Source organism: Suricata suricatta, chromosome 7 (genome assembly GCF_006229205.1).
Source record: "Suricata suricatta isolate VVHF042 chromosome 7, meerkat_22Aug2017_6uvM2_HiC, whole genome shotgun sequence".
Classification (NCBI taxonomy): Eukaryota; Metazoa; Chordata; class Mammalia; order Carnivora; family Herpestidae; genus Suricata; species Suricata suricatta.
Genome location: NC_043706.1, coordinates 65,959,691 through 65,973,336, shown reverse-complemented (window position 1 = coordinate 65,973,336; position 13,646 = coordinate 65,959,691). Strand labels below are relative to the sequence as shown.

At 37.5% G+C, this 13,646-nt stretch overlaps 1 long non-coding RNA gene across 1 annotated transcript in view; it reads right to left on the bottom strand.

The window, feature by feature from the left end:
• Nucleotides 1–6,868: 6,868 nt before the first annotated feature.
• Nucleotides 6,869–13,646, bottom strand: part of LOC115297117 — a 73,089-nt gene continuing 66,311 nt past the window's right edge. The window contains exon 3 of the long non-coding RNA XR_003911286.1: nt 6,869–7,017. This is a non-coding gene — a long non-coding RNA (uncharacterized LOC115297117). The remainder of the gene's footprint in view (nt 7,018–13,646) is intronic.

The window sequence follows — 13,646 nt, the reverse complement described above, 5'->3', positions numbered from 1 at the left end:
AGACAGTGATTAGTCCATCTCTCTGGGTGTTGAAGTCATTTAGTGAATAGATGGCAATGATGTCGTCTGTCTGAAGCTGTTAGCACATTATCACTAATATTTGTCAACTAAGTATTTGATTCTTCAAATGTATAGCTTTAGTAAAATTATTTGAAAGTGAGACAGACATGATTATGCAACCAGTATAACTGAGTGTTAAATATCTGTTCCTCTAAAGAGGCAAAATAGCTTTTTGGAAAGGAGTTCTGCTGGACAGGGACTTTGGAATCAGATAGGATTGCATGCCATTTCTGTCCCACTACTTAATAGCTGTGTGAACGTGGCCAAGCTAACTTTTCAAACCCTCCATCTTCTTCACCATAAAGTTGTCATAATAACAGTTCCTACTTCATGGATTGCTCTAAAAAGTCAAGAAATAATCTATGAAAAATGCTCAATAAGCTTCAATAAGTTTCATTACTTATACATTAAAACACATTTAATAATATATTAGAAAGAACAGTGTCTAATATGACATGGGATAGCAATAGGTTTAATATAACCTCAAAGATCACTATTATCAGAGTTACCAGAGCAGTAGTTTCTGAGGGGACTCTGAAGATTTCACTCAGGAGTTCTGAGGTGTTACTTGGAGTAGAGAAGGCATGAAATGGGGGTTTATGGGGAGGGGTGATGGACTGTGTCCATAAGAAATGAGAGGACCAAAATAGGCTGACATCTAAAGATGCTGTTCTCCTTAGGTTCACCAGAGCATCTCAGTGTCGTTTAACACCTTTGATTCCTCACTTTCTCTTATGCTCACATCCAATCCATCAGCTAATTGTCAGAGTGACCTTCAAAATAAATCTAAACTTTGACCATGTCAGACTACCTCTAACTCCACCACTCTAATCTACACGACCATCATTTTCTGCTGTTTTCTCTTCAACTCCCAGCTCTCCTACAAATCTTCCCTCAACACCACAGCCATAGTGATCCTGTTGAATTCTGCCTCTGATCTTGTCATTCTTGTACTCAAACCATTCCAGTGGCTCCCCAAAATCATTTCCTTGGATCTGTAGGATCACCCCTACATCTCCAATATCATTCCCTACCGACCACACTCCTCCTTTACCTGCTCAGCAAGGATGCTGTTCCTCCAACATATCAAACAGTCTTTTCTTAGGATCTTTGTACTCACGATGCCACTGCCTAGATCACTCTTCTGGGTGGCATCCACACAGACACTTCCTCCAGATGTCCCTTCAGATGACTTTACCAGGACTGCCTTCTCTTACCCTCCTCCATAAACTAGCTTCTCCATCACCACCACTTTCTTTCCCTTCATCTGTGCCTATCACCACCACCAGCCACTTCTATTATTCACTGTTTATCATCTGATCCCCCACTAAAATTTAAATTCCATATGAAGAGAAGGTTATTGTTTTATTTTGTTCATTTTTGTATCCCAGTATACCATAGGTGCTTAACTTTATAATTGATTAGCAGAATGCAGAATAAAGCAGTATCCTGGTAGGCTCTTAGGAAATAAGACAGTGGTGCAACTCACTTAGAATGGAAATCCAAGAAGAGAACCTGTTCAGAGGCATATTAGGTCTCTATTGCTGCTTAGAAAATTACCCCAAAAGGCAGCAACTTAAAACAGCAAGCACAGAGTTACAGAGACATGTGAGCAAATTAGCTCAATGGTTCTGGCATAGGTTGTCTACCTATCGCAACCAAGCAATCATCTTAGGGACCTAGTGTGACTAAAGAATCCACTTCTGAGTTTGCTCATGTGGTTGTTAGCAGGCCTTCATTCCTCCTTAGTTGGTGTCTGGAGGTTTCAGTTCCTTGTAACATAAGCCTCTCCATAGGACTACTCACAAGCTAGCAGCTTGCTTGCCCTCACTGCCCATCCCTTCAGTGAGATATGCAAAAGAGAGAAAGCATAAGCAAGAGAAAGTTTTCAGAATAGAAGCTGCAGAATTTTCTAACCCAATATCCAGAAGTGATATGCCATTACTTCTGCCATATGGTATTGGTTCACACAGATCAACCCTGGCACATGGTGGGACGGGCCCACACAACTGAGAGAATCCCAGATAGTAGGGATCACTGGGGCCGGCTGGGAAGCTGGCCAGTGCAGAGGACAAACTGTGAGTTCAGTAAAGGACAGGACTTTGAAAGGCTTTCAGATATTTAAGGGGAAATGTCAGGGCGACAGTGGTGGGGGAAGTTCTAGCAAATGAGGACAGGTCAAGGGAATCAAGATAACATCCTAATTTAAGTGTGCTTCTATGATAGTCACAGCTTGTGATTCAAATTATTATCCTGAAATCTCAAAAAAAAATTGAGATCAAAGTTGATCTACTTTCACTTCATTTTGTACCACTAATCTTGTTATTTCTGATGGATGAACTTTGAAGTATGTTTATACTTATTAAAATTTAGGAAAATCTTCTATTCCACACCTAGTAACTGTATAATCACATTATACTAATATTAATTCATTCTAGTAAAAGCACTTAATGGATTAACAAATATCTATAAAGAATAAAATTAGAGGGGCACCTGCATGGCTCAGTTGGTTAAGTGCTCAACTCTTGAATTCAGCTCATGTCATGATTTCATAGTTTGTGAGATCAAACCCCATGTTGGGTTCTGCACTGACAACTCAGAGCCTGCCTGGGATTCTCTCTCTTCCTTTCTCTGCCTCTCCCCTGCTCTCCCCTGCTCTCCCCTGCTCTCCCCTGCTCTCCCCCGCGCTCCCCTGCTCTCCCCTGCTCTCCCCTGCTCTCCCCTGCTCTCCCTCTCAACATAAATAAATAAACTTAAAAATATTATAAAAAGAGAATAAAATTAGAATACATAAAATCCATTTTACATTTATCCTGTATCATTCTGAAGTCTGAGATCACCAGGCAAAAACAAAAGCATTTCCCTACCTGACTCAGATCTCCTCTATTACCTTTCATTTCAGAATAAAAAGAACAATTCCTCCAATTGTGCCCTTGATGCCACCTGGCCCACCCTCTCTGAGAACGTGCTCAGGAGTGATCTCCCCATTCATCACTTCTCTAAATACATGTTCTCATAGGATTGTTCCCCTCAACTCATAAACAAATACACACCCTCTTCTTAAACAACCTTTCTGAACCTTTTCCAGCTACAATCTTATCTGCTTTCATCCTTTCTCTGCCAAACTTTACAAAGAAAATACACCAGCAACTTCTCATGTTTTCCCTTCCATTTACTGAAATCCGCATCCATGCTTATCTACTGTACTGAAACCTCTCTCCTAAGGCCTCCGTGAACTCCTACCCATCAAATCCATTGCTTTTTCTCACTTTAATCTTTCTCTGCAGCACTCAATTGTGTCAGAAGACTTCTTGTATCAAATCCTCACTTCAAGTTTTACCGTAGGCTCTCCTGTTCCCATCCTCCGTCTCTCTTCTGTGTCCAGGGCTACTCTGTCTCATGGCACCAACCTAAATATAGGTTTCTTCCAAGGACTGATCCATTGATCTCTTCTTTCATGTTTCCTCCTCTGCCAGTTTCCCCCAGGCTCATGATTTCAAATACCACCTGTATGCTGATGAGTTTTACTTATCTATTTATAGCTCTAATTTATCTCTCAAGCTCAGTCCCACATTTTAAAGCTATTATCCCACATTTTTGACTGAACTCAATGTATTTCCTCTGTCATGGGACACCATCCTCCTGACACCCTAGGCTGAAAACATTTACACACTGTTAGCACTTCACTTTTCTTTGACTGCCAATAGGTAGTCATAATTCATTCATCCTTCATAAGAGCTGTAATATCCATTACTTCTTTATTCTCACCACCACGATCTAATCTTAGGCCTTCGTGATTTTTCATCTGCAACACTGGCAGTGTCTCCAAATTTCCCCCATATTCTGTTTCATACATGGTGACAGAACTTTCTAAAACATTTCTAGGAGGACTTACAAAACAAAGTCCAAACTCCTTATTCTGACATGCTATTCTCTCCATAGAGTGGTCTGGACTTAGAAGTCATACTGCTTACCAAACTCACAAAAATATTCCAGCCATCTTGATTCAGTTTCTGCTTTTGAGCGAACTCAATAATTTAAGGCTCAATACTAATATCTGAAACAGCAAAATTAGTTGTTTGGCCTCTGATTAATGATTACATTTTTATCTGTTACAGAAAGAAAAATATTCACACGTTTTATAGAGGAAAGGAAGGCTATCCCAACAGACACAGGGACAACTGCAGTGGGGTTTTGCTGTAAGGGAGAGATTTTGTACTCGATTCTGAACACAACAAGGGAAAGTGAGAATTTATAGCCAAGGAGCAGCGTGGAAGTCAGCTGATGCAAAATTACTAATAGGAAACATAAGGAGTAAAGGGGGATTCTAGTTAAAATGACTTAATAGGATTTTTGCTGAAGACAGGCCAGGGTGATCAAACATCATCCAGGGGATGGTAGAAGATGAGGAACCAGTCTGGAGAATGTGGAGATCAGGTATTAAGGGTGGAGATTCTAGCTAAACTGACATAGCAGGATTCTTTCTAAAACTTGATAATGCAGGGGCGCCTAGGTGGCTCAGTCGGTTAAGCATCCGACTCTTATTTTCGACTCAGGTCACAATTTCATGGTTTATGAAATTGAGCCCCACATCAGGCTCCATTCTAACAGTGAGGAGCTTGCTTGGGATTCTCTGTCTCCCTCTCCTTCTGACCCTCCCCCACTTGCACTGTCTCTATCTCTCTCAAAATAAATAAACTTGAAAAAAATTTAATAAATATAAGGCACCTGAGTGCTCAGTCGCTTAACTGTCCAACTCTTGATTTCAGCTCAGATCATGATTTCACAGTTCATGGGTTCAAGTCCTATATCAGGCTCCGCACTAACACTGCGGAGCCTGCTTGGGATTTTCTGTCTCCTTCTCTCTGCTCCTCTCCTGCGTGCAAGCTCGCTCTCTCTCTCTCTCTCTCTCTCTCTCTCTCTCTCTCTCTCAAAGTAAATAAATGAACATTTTAAAAAATTAAAATAAATAAATAAATAAAGGTGCACCTGGGTGCTGATAGCTCAGAGCCTGGAGCCTGCTTCAGATTCTGTGTCTCCCTCACTCTGGTCCTCCCCTGCTCTCTCTGTCTCTCTCTGTGTCTCTCTCTCAAAAAAAAATAAACATAAAAAGAGTTCATTCAAAAAAGAGTACAGTTATCTTGATGAGTACTGAGTAATACATGGAATTGCTGAATCACTGTATTGTACAGTTAATTCTAATATAACACTGTACATTAACTGCACTGGGATAAAAAATGAAAAAAGAAAATCAGATTCTATGTGAGAAGAGTTCAAAGAAACCTGAGTTCTGTTCAAATACTAACAACCTAAACAAATGATCCCCAAGTCACATTTTTCTGAAGAATAAGAAATGGCTTTCAGTGAAGGATTTCTCATCAGCACATTTAATTATTCGTTATCTCCAAGAGGACTGGCTTTTCATCATTCAGTCAAATGCAGAGTTTTACTCTGTGGCTTTGCCTAGTTAGAATGGTAATAATCCAACCACATAGCTAATCTGAAATACATCCTTTTCTTAGTTTTGTAATGAAAATAAAATGTTAAACAATATGTGGAATGTGCCATTAGACATACTTTTGTGCTCATAAAAGACAATCATCTACTAACAAAATATTGTGTATTTGATCAGTAATACTTTATGACTTAATCTATGAATTTAGAGGTAAAGTAATTGAAAATTAAAGCCATCAATGATTTTCATGAGCTAGAAATTCACAAAATATGTAAATTATAATTCTACAGAATATTGGCTAATTCCCTCCATGTTAATATCAGATACCATACTAAAATTTAAATATATTTGAAAGAGTGTGAAGTTCCAACAAATGAGACAAGAAAACATCACTCAAACCAAAAAGTATTCTCCTTTCCTCCCTGATTAGAGAACTGATTGATCATCCTCACAGCCCATTTCCTCATCCTGCTCAAGTGAATTCGTTCCAGGAAATGTTCAGCTGCACCCGCCAAGCCTTGGTCCTCACATTCCTGTCTGTAGGCGTGCGCCTAGGGGTGAGTACAGAGCTGCTGTCTTAGTATGGCTGATTCCTAATATGACCCAGTTGCGTATGGAAGAAATGTGTTTTGTTTATATAACCAAACCAAAACAAAAAGTCTTTCTTTGACCACAATTCTTAATTAACACTCAGTGATTTTTTTTGCTACTTCCTAATATGCGTAAAACTTATTACACATCACATGTATCATGGCAACTTGAAAAGAAACATTTTACCAGAATATTCTTCGGTGAGTACTGGTGAGTCATCCAGTAAAGGTGTGTAGACCCAGCTGGGTCAGAAGACTCCGCGTGAATCCAGGACTGCTACCTGTCATCTCAGTGACTCAGCATGTCACATATTCTCTTGCACCTTCAATTTCCTCGGGTAAAATTGAAGTAACAAGTCTCTTAGGTGACAGTTTGATGTAAGTAAAAAGTGAGATAATACATAGTGAAAACTGTAAAGCAATACAAAAAACAAGGAATTTTTTCAGGAGCCCTCAGAAAATCTCTCCTTAACAAAAATAGACTCCTCAGGTCACATTCACATCTCTCCAGAAAACTGATATTTCTCAGGTTGAAAGAAAACCTAGCTCCATGTGTCTCTGTATGAAACTGAAAAGCAAGTGCACTTTGATTGACTAATGGCTGTATAACTTTGAAGAAACTGAGCTAAAATAAGATTTTGGTAATATTAAACTGAAACTGAGAGTTATTAGAGGCAAGAAGTTCTGCTAGGTTTCAGCTTAAGAAGCTAAAAACATGAAATAAAAATATATATTTCTCTCAATCCATACAGAGGTTGCATTTATTGGTGTCACCAGTCACATTCTAAAACCTATGGATCACTTGAGGACCAATGATAATCTTCCCGGAAAAGAAGAAGAAAACTTTAATTTCTTTCTCTTCGAATCATCTCTTCTCTCATATTGCAACATCTTTCCTCCTTTTATGGCCATCTGAAAATAGAAAGCCAATGGCATATTCCTTACATTCCAATAATCAATATACTTCTCTCTACATTCTTCTTACATCAAATCACATCTACTTATAGTGATGGTGGCTAAGTTTGCAGGCTAGAAAGATCTTGTTTATATTTGGATATCCATCACAAATAGAAAGGAATAATATATATGTGTGTGTAATATATATAATATAAACTATATATAAGTACATAAAACATATGTAATATATAACATATATGATATATAGTATTAATATAGGTCATATATATCATGCATATAACATATATAAATATATATCATATATTATATAAGACTAGTTGAAGTTAACCAAATATCTAGTCACTGAATATCTTGGAAGCACTGGTTTATCAATAATGGCCAAAATCTTAACATTTAAAAGAAAGGACTCACTGGTGGACTATAATTACAGAAGACTTTAGAAATAGGGTTAAGGGAAAAAGGAAATTAAGCTTTCCTTTCAGCCCTTCCACTTCCCTGGCATCTTTGCCCCCCAGCACTTCTCATGCTATTCTCTTGTTGCTCAGATAATCATCATACCCCCACATGCACCCCTACCAGGACCCTTCATGAGCCTTGCCATAGCATCACTTTCCTGTCTTCTGATTATAGCAATTCTCACAGAAACATAAAACAGAGTTACCTCCATTATTATTGTGAATATTGACATTTAACTATATGGACATATACATTTATATATAAATACAAACTTTTACATCTAAAATGCCAACTCTCTGATTGTGGCTTTTATGGATTGTGATAGTCTAAGTGCAAAAGAGACATGTAATGATAAAAAGATGATAATAGGTGGATAGATGATATAGAGATAGATAATAGGTAGGTAAGTAGGTAGGTAGATAGATACAGACATTAGACAGATGACAGGCAAGCAGCCAGAAGTCAAGTACATATATCTGTGTTCATGTTATATGTATATATGTTTCTATTTGGAGGAAGATAGTCTTTAAATCACACTACTTTAGACAGTTTCCATGTCTAAAATATGGGAGAGAAGTCAGCCATGGTAAGAAATAACTGTTTTCTCTCTGAATCATGTAAAACATCAAATAATGGACAAGACCTTTGTAAAGTGCTTTTAACAGTGCAAACTTGTATCTTTCTTTAACCTGAAGTAAAAATAATTTCTAAAATTGGTTTGGAATCCTCAAACCATTCATGACTGTAGCTCTCTGTATTCTGAAGTCTCTTTCTGAGGTGTTGCCTCTATGACTAGTTTGCCAGAAAAAATAATTTCTTTTCATTTTTTGAAAAAACAAAAGCTATCTGAGTCAAGAAACTACACTGGGGTTCTGTTTCAAAGATTACATAATTGGGAAAATATCTAGAGTAGTGAGATCTAGCTATAGAAAATGATTACATTTGAGTCAATCATACAGTATTTATGTTTTATGCAACCCTTGAAATCAAAGAAGTAGAACGTGTTTTATGATGAAGCAAAGCATATGTACAGCTAAACTGACAAAACCAGACATAGCCTGTTCCTGACAGATCACTTGGAGAAGAATCTGATGCACATAAAATTAGGAGTCATGAGTTCTGTTCCTCTTCTCTCTGTGGTTACTTAACAAAACAACCTCTCCGGATTTCCATTTTCTCCCAGCCACTCGAGTATTTGCCCTGCCTGCCCTACAGGGCCATGTCAAATGAGATAATATATTTTAGAACACTGTATTGCTTCATTATTATTATTTAGGTAAATAACATTATAATTATTTTGGTTTTTCAGAAAAACAGAAACCTCCACCTTTATTATTAACTTCCAGAACTTAAAATTTTGAGTAGCTTAAATTTTTGACTTGCTGGTAGAAAGGCCAAACCACAGATATGAGGCATAAAGGCCTTGGTAACGATAGGGTTTGTTAAGTAATGGCTTAAGATCTTGTAAGTTTTAAGGCACAGTTTTTAAAGACAGTGGAAAGACTGCAGGGAGTTGAAAGACATAACTGAACCAAACCTAGTAAAGAAGAAGGAGTACTGGGTAGAGCATAGAGTACATACACCTGGCTTAGGGTCTTACCCAGTGAACTCACCCTCCCAGTGACTCTAAACTTCAGTCATATCTCCCAGTCATTGAATTCCTTAAGTACCTGACTTCAGATTCACCTTTGTCCCCTTAAAGAAGAATCTATTTAAATAAAGTTAAATCTCCTTGCAACCCACTCTCTCTCCCCAGCTTTATGCATTTTATAAGCATACAGAATAGAAAAGTTAAGACAATTATAAGCTCAGAATTTATCTCCCTAAAATATTGCTTTTACCTTGTCATTCTGCTCTTCAAAATCTCCATTGTCTCGTTACTAATCTTAGGATGAAGTCCAGTGGCTTAAGCAGCCTACAAGGTTCAGCATAATGCAGCTTCACCTGTCCATTTTCACATCGCCTCTTAACTCCTCAACACAGGCATGGTTAAATATTCATGTCCATTTCCTTCCCAGTTTCACATGTAATTCTTTCTCTCTACCTATTCAAATTCTACCCAACATTAAAGGCTACTATAAAGATCTCTGTCTTTGTTGAAGACCTCTCTAGTTATTCCAAACCAAGTTCATTTACCAACATTTGAAGTACTTGTTTGCATCCCTTTCTCCTTCTTGTCTTTTGCTACTGATTGTTTCATGAGTATGTGTCTAGTTTACATCTATAAATTTTAAGCTATTGAGAGAGGGATGAACTGGAAAATAAGGACAACTTTCAGAAGCATTGCAGAAAAAAAGCAATTAATAGTACAACCAACAAAAATGAGGGTGAACATAAGAGTTAATACTGCCATCTTCACAGACCCCCAAAACTTCCATAGTTTTTACTCAAGACATGACAATTTTGTTCTATCTGCTATGAAGGATACATTTGACAGTGAGATTGAGTTTCTATCTTCTAATGCTATGTTTGTGTTTGATTCAGTCATACTTTTCCTGAAAATGCAGCAAGTGTCAGAACAGAAAGACCAATTGTTACCATTAAGACTGTCGCCAAGGCATATACACACATATCATTAAAGATTTTTTAAAAAGCAGATATGAGACAATTACAGTTTAATTTATACCAAGTGTAGGTGTTTCTGAACATCTTTAGTTATTTGTCATTCATTTCTTCCACTTGAAATCTTTGTCTTTTGAAAGTCAAAGAGAAATGAAGCAAATAAGTAGAAAATTTCACCAAATTTTAACTCTTCCTTTCAAGCACTTTACATCCTAGTGCTGATCAGATTTTAGAGGACTGTGAATATACCAGTCAAATTCAGACCTTTTTTAAAAAAATTTTTTAAGTGTCTTATTTATTTTTGAGACAGAAAGAGACAGCTTGAGCAGGGGAGGCTCAGAGAGATGGGGAGACACAGAATCCAAAGACAGGCTCCAGGTTCTGAGCTATCTGTCAGCACAGAGCCCTACACAGGGCTCAAACCCACGAACTGTGAGATCATAACCTGAGCCGAAGCTGGACACTTAACCAACTGAGCCACTCAGGCGCCCCAAATTCAGACCTTTGCTGTGCAAAAAAGTAAATATGTGCATAGACTGATCATATTTCTCAATTGTACTTGTCTTTTTGAAGAAAAGTATTATTAAATGAAGTGAAATAGATGTAAACTGAAGATATAAATACTGTGTCCATGTCTATCACTTAGCCAAGGCATTTTATCTCTTAAACATTTTACATTTTCCCACAATTTAACATATTTTAGTTTGTATCTAGTGCAGCAGATTAAGGTAAAACTGGAAGAATGCCAGTGAGGAGTACCAAAGAGAAGTGCCAAGGAGGCCAAACTCTGGAATTCTGGGAAATAAAGATAAGTTTGTACAAAAGCTGTGATAAACCTGGTTTTGAAGCCAACTAGACAGATGAAAAAGGAACATTGAGAGAAGAGTAGAAAACCCAAGTCAAGTACAAATTCACAAATTAGAGAATTTAGCAAAAATATACAGATGGGGGAACCAAAAGAAACCTGTGCAAAAGCTAAAGTGTATGGAATATTTCTAGGTGAAAGTTATCTATTTGTCATTAAGTTGAGTTTTTTTAAGAAATTGTGATGGTAGGCTTGATTTGACTGGATTGTTAATTATTTTCCTCTAGGAAGTCCTCTGAGGGTCTTCAACTTATATTACATCACCCCTGATATTCCAAGTTCATCTGGAATGAATATGCATGTATACAAGCACCCCTCACCTGGTTCCCTCCTTAATTGACCTAAATTGCCTCTTGGCTTCATATTCTCACCTTCATGTTTATTCAGATCTGTAGATTCAGAAAATGGCTTTTCTTTCCTGTTGAGCTTCTCCAACTCTGCTTTGGTGAGCTATGTACACCCTTTAAGTGACCTCTGTTCAGTTCCTCTCATTTCTGCACGAACATTTCAAAGAAGACATACTGTACTACCTGCGTCATGTAATGGTAATAGCCCAGCTTGATCCTCATGAAAAAGTGTTATGAAAGAATGATGTCCTAGCATGCCTTGTAAAAGGAAGAAACCCTAGCACTGTGTAATGCCAGATGATAAGTTTTGAAGGATTTTGAATTCTTACCAATGGCAAAATGTCCCCAAATTTTAAGGATTTAAAATAGTTTCTTCAAGAATACACATTCTTGATTCAATCCAGTCCTAAGACATCTCTGCTGGTCATATGTTCCCTCCAAGACTGCCTCCAACTTACTTGACTTGTCTTTAGGAGTAGGACCCAGTTGTATCCTATAATACCTTTTGTACGTGGCAATTTCCCTTGTTTCATTTTCTCACCAGAATCATAGCTAATTTGTATTGAATGATTTGAGGACACCTTTACCTTTTTGCTCCTCCTATTACCCAGCCATCTGCAACACAGTGAATCCCATAGTAGAATTTTGAGAGAGAACAGAATACACAATCATCTAATATTATATAAAATGTGATCATAAGAAATTTTACTTTTGAGTCTTCCAATTGTTAAAAGTAAATTGCTTTCCACTCTATCAATTCAACACTTCAGGTATTATATACAGAAGCAAATTACACCTCCTCATGTTTTAAAACTCTCTTCCCTCAGCCAGGAAATTCCTCTACCTCATGATCCTATCAAATCTTACATATTCTTTAAACTTCAGAAAAGAGTTATTTCCCCAAATAAATGTTTGTAATACTACCAAAATTTCCTGGCCTCCTGCTTGCTCTCAGTGTCTTTGTTCCTTCATGTTTTCCCCTGTACATCACAAGGAAACCCACTCTTACCACCCATATCTCATCCCCACAAGCACTGTTCTGCAACAGATGCCCTCAAAACTTTGCCAGGTAGCTAAAGGTAATACAATTAAATGAGATGTTTTATGTAGAAGAAAATCAATTCAATCACTAAGAGATTACTGCTGTGATGTTAGATTGAATGAGCTCAACAGCAGTTTTCATTGTTTTAAACTACAAATGGATTAGTGATACAAATCTTTAGGCACAAAGCATGATTTTTTAGGCACAAGATACAACAAGGGATATTTTAGGGTAAATGGGGACTTTATAACTCCTTAAGTGAGCCATTCATAGACAATATCAATGCCAATACTATCTTTCCAGCAATTCAGCCAACAAAAGCTAGACTCTGAAATCCAAATCCAAGCAAGAATCAAGATAAATGTATGGGTCAGGAAAACTATTCTTTTAAAAATTTATTTATTTTTGAGAGAGAACAGAGTGCACATGCACATGCGAGGGAGGGGCAGAGAGAGAGAGGGAGACAGAGAATCACAAGCAGGCTCTGTGCTATCACACACAGCTGGACACGGGACTCCATCCTACAAACTGTGAGATCCTGACCTGAGCCAAAATCAAGAGTTGGGATGCTTAGCCAACTGAACGACCTAAGCACCCCCAGGGAAAAGTCTTCTAACTCTTGAAGATCTTCTATTGAATCTTCAACTTACATTTCAACTTATTACTACTATTTATTCATTCTTAGAAAGATGATCAACCTTATTATACCTCACCTAATTGGATCAATCTATGCTCAGTCTTATAAGTGAGGTGCTTTTAAAAATATTATAAGCCCCAAAAGAGTTAATAGCCTTTCTTCATTTCTTTGACACATGGACATAATTTGGATCCATTCCTGCCACACAGCACTTCCAGAAATAAGCTTGATCCCTATCTATTTCATCTAGTTTCACCTGAATTAATGTAACATTATGTAAAAGCTATACCTCAATTTTAAAAAGTGTGTGTATGTGTAAGAAAGCTATAAGACACTGATGAAAGAAATTAGAGAAGACATAAATAAATGGAAAGATATCCCATGTTCATGAATTAGGAGAATGAATATTAAAATGTTCATAGTACCCATAGCAATCTACAGATTGAACGCAACCCTTATCAAAATTCCAATGCCAAAAACCTTCAAGAAAGTCAGGATAGAAGGAACTTGCTTAAACATCATAAAAGCCATTTATGAAAAGCCCACAGCTAATATCATCTTCAATGTGAAAAACTGAGAGCTTTCCCCCTGAGAGCAGGAACATGACAGGGGTGTCCACTCTCACCACTGCTGTTTAACATAGTGCTGGAAGTCCTACCATCAGCAATCAGACAACAAAAGGAAATAAAAGGCATCAGAATTGGCAAAGATGAA